Below are 11,700 nucleotides of genomic sequence, written 5' to 3'. Positions count from 1 at the left end.
GCTGCAGATAGAATATTTAGTGACATCTTGTGGGCAAGACGGGTAACGTCAAAGGAAATCAAACAAAGGCCCCACGCTTCCTTGCTCCTATAGGCCAACCCCAGGGACTTCTGGCACCCCTCCATTAATTCCCACCTCCAGCTCTCTGTGTACCACCCTGCCCTTCCACCTCTGTTTCAGTCCCAGCTGCTCTAAGGGTTTGTCTACTCGTGAGAGGTATTTTGGATTAAGGTAGGATGTGAATTTAAAGTGCAATCGTTAGTCTGGTTAATTTCCCATTGTAGATGAGCCCTAACCTGCACCTGCTCCAACGACTCCTCCCCCCTCCCCCCCCCGCCCAGGAGGAGTCTGGTCAGCTGGGGATCACTGCAATGCAGGGGCCCTGAAGCCAACATTACCTTTTCCTCACCCATGCTGGGATGGGGGTAGGGGGGGAACAGCGACAATGTAGCAAGGTCTCTGCTAACGGAGGATACCTCTACATAAGGGAAATCCAGTTAAGCCAGCTTCAAAGAGTGTGCAAAGCAGAATTAATGAAGCCAAAGAACTTGGCCCATTACCTGAAGATGTCATCTGTGCTTCTGCGATGAGGAAAAGAAGCATCATAAAGTTATCTCAGGAGACAACCATGTGGCCTAGCAGTGTGAGCCGAGCATGAAGAACCAGGAACTCCTGGGTTCTGAAAATGACTCTGACACCCACTCTCTCTGCAATCCGCTGGCATCTCTCTGCCTCAGTCTCCTTTTCTCTGAAATGGGGGTGACACCCCTTACCGGTGCCTAGGCGTGTTTGGAGAATTCATGGACTGAGCAATATTTGGAGATGAAGGAAAGCAGAAATCTGCACTCAGTTCCTCCCCTGCACGGAAGCCAGTGAGATTGCATGGCTGCAAGCGAGGGCACATTTGGGTTCAGAAAATGCTAAGCATTATTATTATGCTGGAAAACTCAGAACATCAGGCATACAATGTAACAACTGGCAGCGGAAACAGGAGAAGTGGTCTGCCTCACCCTCGCCCAGATCTGAATTGGTCATAGCATCTGGGAGGATGGATTACAAGGAAAAAGCCTGCTGTCAGTTTATTTAACGCACTAATGACAGGGGAGGAAAGCTCATTACACACCAGAAGAGCTTGGAAAGCACCGCTCTGTTTCTGGCAGAGGATTTCCAGCCATCTCCAAGTGCCAGGCCTGTCATTTTCTTTTTTAAACTAAACTATGCCTCGCTGCAGTATTTGCTGTGTTCACATCTTTATGCTAATTACTGCAGATTCTGAATGGGCAAACTGCAGCCCTTCGAGGGAGCCATGGGGAGGGCTTTTTCAGCCGCTTATGTAATGGGTCCTGAAGACAAGGGCACAACCAGAATTTTGCTAATGAATGGGCCCAGCTTACCAGACCAGCTGCCCCAAATTTACGTGGCATTGTAGCCCCATGCACCAGGTCAAATTTGCGTGAGTATCGTGCATCCTGGCAGACAGGGTTGCAACATCGCTCACTTAAATTTGTTCCAGGCAGCCCTCTGTTGTCCAGTCAGGAAAAGACCCCCTTCCTCACCCCCAATGCACCCCTACCTGAAGGCACTGGGAGGGCTGAGGGCATGAATTAAAAACCAATGGGAACGCCACCATCCTACTGTCCTTACTCAGGCAAAATTTCCATTGAAGTTCCATTGGCATAAGGACTGAGTAATTGCCGTGGAATTCAGCCCACAGCAGCCAAAGTATGTTCTACGGATGCGGTGCACAGCACCTCCCAGTACTTCTCACAGGGCCTTATTCTAACAACATTTACACCACGGTGAATCCAGAGTGACCCCACACGGTGCCTGTCCCAGCTCCAGGTAGTGCAGTGCAAAAGACAGTCCAAGAGTGGGGGAGCAAAGGTAGCCGTTAGCCGCTTTTGTGTCCTCTGGCTTCTGGGCTGTTCTGGTGGCTGCAGCAGCTCCTGTGGCCCACTGGACGCCACGGTGGAGCCTGGCTCTGGGCCACTGGGGTCATGTGGCTGCCGGATCCAAGTGGGTGAGGGCAACTGGCGACAGCAGCGGCAAGAGCAGGTGGCGCAGCTGGCAGGGCAGAAGGTGAGAGGGCTCAACACTGGCTCCAGACTCCTGCAGCCAGACCCGACTGACTCCAGATCCCTGTCCTCCGGAGACACCCCAGCCAAGCTCCTGAACCCCCTCAGCCACCCAGCGGGATCCCAGAGCTCTGCTCCTCAGAGAAACCCCAGCCAGCTCCCAGACCCCTAGCCTCTGGAGACACCCCAGCCGCCAGAGCCCTCCAAGACAGACCCCAGCTGCCCTCCCAGACAGCACCCCCTCTCTCAGCACCCGGGCTCCCACAGCACCCGGGCTCCTACTCCACACCCCCTCTCTCAGCAACAGGGGAACCTCAGCATCCCCAGACACACTCCAGCACCCACCAACCCAAACGCTGCAAAAACCCACCCGGCAATCCCCGCACCCGCTGCACCCTTCCCTGCCCTGGCCTCATAGCGTCTACGTTTTATGCAGCTCCGGGTCCAACCCTCGCTGCGGCTCGGGGAACGGGGCAGTAAATAAACAAACGTATGCAATATGCAAATGAGCCGACTGAATAATTTGCATGAAATGTCCCGTGTAGAGCTTGCCAGCTGTGACTGCTCTTGGAGGAGCAGGAGAGGGTGACTTTAGCAGCAGCATTTGGAATGGACGGGAGGGAGGGGAAGGAAGTGGTCAGAGTAAAGCTCACGAGACTCTGCCAGTGCAGAGAACGGTCATCTCAGCCCTGCATCCTGACCCCCCACTTACGCCGCTGCTCCCGTTTCTCCCAGCTCCCTGCCTCTCTCATTATATATTCCTCCAATCCTCTTTCCTGACTTCTCCCTCTGTGGGGTGGGCTAGGGGGTAGTGGGGAAAGGGGTGAATGAAAGGAAAAAAGTCAGGATGCTCAAAGGAACCAGAGTGAACATGGGCACGCATGCAGCCAGCCTGAGGGGGAGTGGAGTCGTCAGCATTGTCAAATCAGACGCCTCCCATTGGGGTTTGGAACACACAGTAATAGAACTCGAGGGGTAAAGTGTGAACTCCCACGTCACAGATGAGCGAGGTGGATCGTCCAGCCCCGTGCTGACACAGGCTTGTTCCCTATTGTCGGTGATGAGCTGGGGGGAGGGGGAGGGATGACGAAAGCAGCAGTGGCAGGAGAGCAAAGGCAGGAGGAAGATTTTCCATTTTGTACTTTTCTAAAAATTAACCCGTATCATGGACAAGGAACGACTGAAGCGGCTGTGTCCTGCCCGAGGGCTGGATGCCACCCGTACTTACACTGGGAGGCCCCCTCTTGGAGTCACGCCAGCGTGAGATTAGAGTGAGTGAGATTAGAATTAGGCCCCCGCCAATCTCAACCCCGCCACTGCTCAGCTGGGATACTCACCTGAACCTGGGAAAACCCTCCCCCCGCCTACCCCCGGATACCCGGGAGCTGAATATTCACCATCTGACATTCAGCTCCCTCAGTCCTAGGGCCAGGTGACCATTTATTTTCACCGTGCTGGGTTTTTAAAAATGCTCAAAACTCCCATTTAGGCAGCTGGATCAGGGCCAGGTTTTCAAGGATGCTGAGCAGCCAGCCGGTGCCATCGGGACCCTGAATGGCCAGATTTTTTTTTAAAGGGAGCTTATGCCACAAAACGGCACCCAACACGCTGAGCCCTTCCACAAACAGAGCCAATTCTTTGGGTGCCCACATGGAAGCGGAGTTGTTTTGATAATCTAGCTCTAAATCAGTGGGATCCCCCACAAGAAGTGACCATAGACCAATTGTTTGTGCCACTAATTTAAAAACTTCCCTAGCTGTCTTGCCCCCTACAAGCAAATGCACAGCCTGCCCCTCCACCACACACACAGACTCCCACCTCAATGGCAGTGTTGAGTGGGGCTCAGTAAAATGGGGAGAAGGTGCTAATTTGTCTTTGCTGAGGGGTTTCACCTGCTTAACCCAGAATTTGCACTGTTCCGTACACTGGGATTAAGATTTTTAAATGGTCTAAGGGATTCGGATTCCCAAGTCCCATTAAAATGAATGAAAATCGGGCACCCCAATTCCCTATGTTACTTTGAACCTCCCTACTTAAGCATTCTGCACCCAATTTATTACACGCACTAGAGCCTTCACCATCCACCACCATCTTTAGAAATGCTGAAAGAGCAACTTGCTGCGTACGCAGCACAGATAAAAGTTAAGAGGCTGAGCATAGCCTCAAACACCTGAGCTGCTCTCAGGCAAAGGCCAAGGATTAATGTCAAGAAGTCACGTGCTACCTTTAGGGCATCCGCATTCGGCACACTCATCAGATGGCGCTCATTCTTTCCTCGGGAGTTATTGCACCACGGGACTTGGCAAGGATGTGAGATCAAAGGCCTACCTGGTGGAGAGCCACAAGGAATGGGTATAGTGACTAATACTACATAGTACTACATACTAATTAAGTAGCAATACTACTTGTATAATTATTGGCACCATCCTGGCACTTCACAACCATTAATGGAAAGTCCCATGAGGCAGGTAGGCCTCACTGTCTCGATTTTACAGTGGGGGAGAGAAGTGATGTGCACAAACCCCAGCGAGAATGGGGCAATGCAGTCCTAGCTAAGGTGCTTACTTGGCGGTCGTTACCACAGTAACTGAGCACCTCACTACATGTTTAATGTATACAGTCTCACAACATACCTGGGTGGAGTTGATGGGTGCTGGAGTGTGTCTGGAGACGCTGAGGTATCTGGAGTAGGTGCATGAGTGGTGGGTGTTATTGGGTTGGGTAGGGTCTGGGATGTCTGGGAATGCAGATTTACTGTTTATCCCCATTTTGCAGACAGGGAACAGAGGCACAAAGACTTCGTAACTTGACCAAGGTCACAAAGGAAGTCTGTCACAGAGCAAATCTGAGGTTAAGCCTAACCCCTAGACCATCCTTCCGCCAGGCCCGGACCACATCGTCCCTTTCTCTGACACGCATGTTACCAGCTTTTTTACACTCAAAGTGTTGTTGGAGCCCAGATGATGACTCCAAGAAGAAAGCAGGGAGAATTAAGAAAAAAAAAAAATCAGAGAATCAACGCTTCCACTTCTAAGCCCTGAGCTGTGTCGCACAATCCTAACTGGCAGCATTAATCTTCCTGGATTCTCTTGCCAGGTCTGCTGAACAGGGCAGAATGATGTTTTCCCAGACCTGAAGAGGAGCTGTGTGCAGCTCACAACAGTGTCTCTGGGTATGTCTCCACTGCCAGGGCTGCATTGGTCTCCACAGATCAATGCAGTGGGATCGATTGAGCGGGCAGTGGAGACCCGCACAATCAAGCCCGGACAGTAAATCCATCCCTCCCTCCCGAAAAGAGTAACACTGCGTTGACCGGAGGGTGTTTCCCATTGACACAAGGCAGTGGAGATGCTGCGGTAAGGGAACGTTAGTAAGTCAACTATACGTAGCTTGCATGTCTGCCGCCGATGGCTACGTAGACCAGGCCTCTCTCACCAACAGAAGGTGGTCCAATAAAAGATATTACCTCACGCAGCTTGTCTCTCTGAACGATGTGGTAATTGTTTTGTGCTCACCAAACAGGGACCAGGCTAAGACTATTTCCATTTTTCTTAGCCATCATTAAGCCATAATTTTTGGATTATGGTGTTCTTTCTTATGTGATGGGCAGAGCCCTAACACTCCTCTTCACTCACACCCTGTAACATACCCCAGAGATGTCCTTCAACAGACATACTAGCTTTATGTCTAGCTAACTCATCACCCTAGTACTTTAGCATCTCAGAATCACTGGTGATGCTCCAAAACAGCTGGTTTTCAGACTTCAGTATCAAAGTAACATGTCAAACAAAGGCTTTGCAATCAGTTAAATCTACATCGCATGCATCTTCTTATTCAAGAATTATTATTCAGTTTGTGCTTGAATTACAGGGACACTGGCAATTTAAAAAAAATCCTGGGTATCATTCTCCACTACCTTGCCTCTTGTGTCATTTACAACTGTGCAAGCTGAGTGTAAAAAAGCTGCCATCAGGACGGGATAGTGTTTATACACTCACTCTGCACTGGTGTAAATGACTGTATAAGGTGCAAAGCAGTGGGGGAGGAAAAAAAATCAGGCCTCACATACAGTATGTATAAAAAAATCAGATGTCCCGTCTGTGTTACTAGACAATACCAGAGATCGTTAAATAAGGAACAGATTTTTAAAATCTAATTTGCAAATATCACACAATGCTCTTGGTTTGCTTCTTGCCATTACAACTGGACTAGTCGGTTTCGGTTTCAGATGGTTATGTGATAGATAGCACAATGTAACGATGTTTGGGCTGCAAACACGGAAGGGGAAGGTTTATTTGTTTAAAACACTATTTCTATTGGAGCTGAATGAAAACATTTCTATTGGGCTTAGGTTTTGTTAAAGCTTATTTTTACAAAACCTATATTTGGGGCTACAAGTGACCTGACCACCTCCGTTTCAGGTTCTGAATTCGTATCACGGAACGGGGCATTTTTAAATTTGGCAACTAAACGACTCTGCACAAGGCCACCAGAAAACAACTATTCCTTTTTAAAAAAAATACCAACACTCAGCCCTAGCCCCTTTTCTCTCCATTCCCCCCCAAATCAGACTAATATGAGCATGAAAGTAAACAAACTGGCTTTGCTTTAGCCAATACTCCCTATTTTACGATCTTATCCTCCTTCTGTTGCCATTGACTCCAATGGGAGAAAACTGGGCCTTTCGCTAGGTTTGCTAAGAAAATGGAACTCTGCTAATACACTTCGTGACAATTTGTCTAATAAGGTCGTGATTTAGTAACGGGCTCAGTTATTGCCCTAGCTGATAGATTGGGTTCTTTTTTGACAGACGGAATAATTACAGATAATTACAAGGTATGAAACAAAAGGAGGGCAACGATACGCTCTCTTTTAACGGCATATTTGCACAGCAATTTATTAATCTATCCGCATGTCAGGAGCAGCATCTTACCAATGGTCCTCCATTCTAATTCACGCCCACTTTCACCTAAGAATAGCCAGCATTTTTGCACCACCGAGTTTTATGTAATCCATCTTCCTTCATAATCAAACAACCGCTTTGCACATTTATGCAGTCGGTGTTGTTCCTGCTGCCATCACATAATGGGAGTGTTGTTTTTGAAAGGAGGAAATGAAGGGCTGTGGCTTTTAATCAAGAATCTAACCATGCGAACTCATGCTCCCATCTCACAAGCAGACATGTGACCAGGGCACACTGGGGCAAAAAAATGGAGCAGCGTAGGGGAGGTACGCAGGGTCATGTGTGCTCCCCTCCCTCCCCCCGATTTCTGCCTTCCATTTAGCACAGAGATTTTCAAACTGGGTGAGCGGCACAGCTCCAAGCTGTGCCCGACATGCTCTTGTCTCTTGCCAAAAGGAGCCTGGTGCTGTCTGGCAACACCCCCTGGAGCCAGCCCCTGGCCTGCCCACAGACCCTGGCTGCCATGAGATGCTCCCCGAGGAGCTCACTCACCGGTGTCCTGGCGCACCTGGCTCTGGAGTGGGCAAGCCAGCGCCAGAGGCGGCTCCGGCTGGCGCTGGGCTCCTTTGGGGGAAGAGGCAAGAGCGCATTGGGGTGTAGTTACTGCCCACCCAGCCTGGGGAGTGCCTGGCCATGCAGAGGCCACTTCTGACCACAATCAATCAAAAGCAGAAGTGCCAAAATAGCACAAGGAAGGTTGTTCCAGCTGAACTGTCCTCCCCCATGGGTGCTGGTGTTTGCATCACCCTCTAGTGACTGCTGCCTGCAAAGAGAGAGAAGGCTATGCACCCAGCTGGTATCAATCATCATAGACCCCGTGACTTCAATAGAGAGAGACCACTTTATATGAGCTGAGCATCTGACTCCTCAGGCCTGAGACTACCACAGGTAATGGAGAGATTCTCTTTTAGTGCAAGAGACGAGCGTCTGCAATTTTGGGGCAGGTCTGAATTCTTTCCCTGCCGATGGCTGTTCAGCCATGGCATTGGTACACCACAGCATTTGGAAGCAAGAAATGCTGTAAGCCTCAGGAGATTTCCGGTCTGAAAGCAGGCAAACCTCAAAACTCCGAACCACTTGTGGTCCCCCTATCACTAATGAAAAGCAGCACGCTGGTAGGAAAAATGGGTGGAACCGCTCAAAATCCAAGTGAGGTCACATAAGTGAGAATTACTGTAACAGCAGAACGGGGGAAAAGCTCTCAGACCTGTTTTCACTGGATGAAAAACGCTCCCTTGGCTGGATGAAAAGGAAGATTTCATTTACATAGAGAAATGCACCTTTGAGAATCCGGGCACTTTTATGTAGGTGCCTACATGTGGGTTTGAGAGCTTACCTCGGGCACCCACGTTTGAAAATGGTGTAAGTGCCAAATCCTTGCAAAGAAAACCTAAAAACTATGAACCAGGTATAAACTGATGTTTGTACGAGTCTTCAGACAGTTCCGTAACAATGGCTTGGAGCAGTGTGACCTGATCTCTTTATCTCATAGGGGTGCTGACTCTAGGATGACAATAGCGGACAGGTGATCTGCAAATAGATGAGTTTCTGACATTTTGGTATGATAATTCAAGAAAACCTGGAAAATTCTCCCCCCTCCCCCCCATGTTATTGTGCTTGCTGTGAACATCCACACATTGAAGAACTGGCCTGCTGGACTTTTAACCAAGGCACCCTTTCTCCAGCATGCTCATTAGTTATTTGAGTTCGATAGCTGTTAAACAGTCTGACTTAAAAATCCTTCCCACTTTCAGTTGCTCCCAGGAGAAAGGGAATGAAGTTGAATCTTAGAGTAGATTTCTGCTGAAAGGTAGAGAAAGAGGCACTGCTTGCTCTGAATTGTCTAGCTGGGTAAGAAATATTGGAAATGTAGTCTTCCTATATTCGCCCTTGACCTTTTTATGGGATGTTTAGTTTTGTTAAATGGATCTGGAAATGCCTTTTCCTTCTTGTTTAGCAAACTTCCCCCGTCCCCTTTTTTTGTCTCAAACCCTGCAGTATAACAGCATTCATAAGATACAATCCTCACATTTTACAAGGCAGGAGTGTGAAAGCAGCATGCAAGAGGCACTGAGATCTGAATGCACGTACTCTTATTTATACTGATTTATTGCTGCTGGAAAACACTACATTAGAGCTGGAAAACACTGTGCTTTTAAACAGTTTTGTGTATCCAGTGAACAGAAAAAACAAACCGGGCACCCTGTACAGGAGAATGATTAGTGAGGGTTTGGGGCATTTTTTTTTTCAAAGGGATGGTTATAAACCAACAAGGAAAAAATGTGAGCCCAGTCCTGCTCTTATTGGAGTCAATGGCAAAATTCCCAATGAGTAACAGGAATAGGAGCCCCCCCCGCATCTCCCTTTTCTAGACTGAGAACAAATCTAAGAAGCCACGCCCGTGCTAATTTAGCACTTGTGAAAGGGGCCAGGTAAGTAGCCCTGGAGAAGTCCTTTAAATTAAGGGGGTCTCTGACTTGTCCATAGTGCAGCCCTCATTTTAGCAGTGAGATTGTCTCATGCACCTTTCCCTTCCTATTCACCACTGCGCCGACCATCTCCCCTCCTATTCCTGAGCCCATAATATTTATATTTTTATGTGGTTTAGCAGCTGGCAACAAAGAAGAGCAGGTAGCACAATATCACCAGCTTCGCCGAGCAGATTTTGGGTAATTTAAAGCCGTGGTTCCCAGAGGATAGGTGCAGCTTTCCTGCCACCTTCTACTGCCCCCACTGCCACACTAGGGAACTGCACCATGGTGGAAGCAAGTGACCTGGCGTGAGCTGTGACGACAGTGTTCACACCGTTGATATTTTGGTTGCTCACGGTGCCCCAAGTAGCATAACCTGCCAGCCAGGCTGGGCCTGCAGAGCGTTGATCCTCAACCACAAGCCCCAGCACAGCTCCCTGCAGCAGATGGAGAACGGACATAGTGTATATTAATAAGCTTGTGCGCAATGGTTCTGAACAACATGAAGAACCACATATGTCTTAAGGTCCAGGGTTATGCCCCGCCACACCCGCAGCACTATCAATGCAGCTGCCATAAAGAGGCACCAGCCTTCCCCCAAGCTGCTGAGCAGACAGCAGCAGGCAGAGTTGACAGCGGCTGAGTACCTCCTCCGCTACTCATGGGTCTGCCCTGAAGGGTGTGGTGCAGAGCAGAGATGAGACTAGCCGAGTGCCAGCTGCATAGGAGTGGCTTGCCAGACCCCTTGCTCTGAGCCTACAAAGCAGTCACTGATTAGTGAGCAGAAGCACTGCGGGATTACCTGGGGTGGACTAGCTTCACTGTTGCAGTTGCTGCATCATTGTGCTTCATCTACATTGACACAGCAACAGTAGATAATATGGTGCTTCAATTTGCTTGGAGCAACTGCAATCACATTAGGGGTGTGGGGGTGAACGCTTGTGCCCAGATGCAGACACTTTTGTGTGGACTTTTATGTGAGATAAGAGGGAAGGTCCTTTCATGGATCAGTCACTGGTTAAAAGACAAGAAACAAAGGATAGGAATAAATGGTCAGCTTTCCGAATGGAGAGTGGTGTCCCCGAGGGGTCTGAACTGTGACTTTTGCTGTTCAACATATGCATAAAAGATTTAGAAAAAGGGGTAAACAGTGATGTTGCAAAAATTGCAGGCGATACAAAATATCACTCAAGACAGTTAAGTCCAAAGCAGACTGGGAAGAGTTACAAAGGGATCTCATTAAACTGGGAGAGCGGGCAAAAGATGGCAGATGAATTTCAGTGTTGATACTTGCAAAGTGATGCACATTGGAAAACATAATCCCAACTATCATACAAAATGATGGGGTCTAAATTAGCTGTTATCACTCAAGAAAGATCTTGGAGACATTGTGGATAGTTCTCTGAAAACATCCACTCCACGTGCAGTGGCCGTCAAAAAAAAGCTAACAGAGTGTTGGAAATTATTAAGAAAGGGATAGATAAGAAGACAGAAAATATTATGATTCTATATAAATCCATGGTGCCCACACATCTTGAATAGCATTCAGATCTGGTCATCCCATCTAAGAAGAGTTATATTAGAATTGGGAAAGGTACAGAGAAGGACAATAAAAATGATTAGGGGTATGGAGCAGCTTTCGTATGAGGAGAGATTAAAAAAACTGCGACCTTTCAGCTTGGGAAAGAGATGACTAAGAAGGGATATGACAGAAATCTATAAAATCTTGACTGGGGTTGAGAAAGTGAATAAGGAAATGTTAATTTTCTCCTTCTAATAACACAAGAACTAGGGATCACCCAATGAAATTAATAGTCAGCAGGTTTAAAACAAACAAAAGGAAGTATTTCTTCACAGAACGCACAGTTAATCTGTGGAACTCATTGCCAGGGGATGTAGTGAAGGTCAAAACTACAACAGGGTTCAAAAAAGAACTAGATAAGTTCAAGAAGGATATGTCCATCTATGGCTATTAGCTATGATGGTCAGGGATGCAACGCCATGTTCTGATTGTCCCTAGCCTCCTGTCTGTCAGAAGCTGGGAGTGGACGACAGAGGATGGATCCCTCGATGACTGCCTGTTCTGTTCATTCCCTCTGAAGCACCTGGCATTGGCCACTGTCGGAAGACAGGATACTGGGCTAGATGGACCATTGCTCTGACCCACTATGGCCCTTCTTATGGACGTGTG

The 11,700-nt window shown here is 48.3% G+C and overlaps 1 long non-coding RNA gene across 1 annotated transcript; it reads right to left on the bottom strand.

The window, feature by feature from the left end:
• Positions 1–829: 829 nt before the first annotated feature.
• Positions 830–4,390, bottom strand: LOC137145703 (uncharacterized). Its single transcript, XR_010917734.1, has 2 exons — positions 4,300–4,390; positions 830–2,064 (listed from the first exon to the last, which is right to left on the bottom strand). It is a non-coding gene; the product is annotated as an uncharacterized lncRNA (long non-coding RNA).
• Between the last annotated feature and the right edge of the window lie 7,310 nt (positions 4,391–11,700).

Source organism: Emydura macquarii, unplaced genomic scaffold (genome assembly GCF_026122565.2).
Source record: "Emydura macquarii macquarii isolate MOO-44397 ecotype Brisbane River unplaced genomic scaffold, CSIRO-AGI_Emac_v2 contig_3603, whole genome shotgun sequence".
Classification (NCBI taxonomy): domain Eukaryota; kingdom Metazoa; phylum Chordata; order Testudines; family Chelidae; genus Emydura; species Emydura macquarii.
Note: the sequence above shows the minus strand (reverse complement) of the source record. Positions and strands in the feature narration are given on the sequence as shown.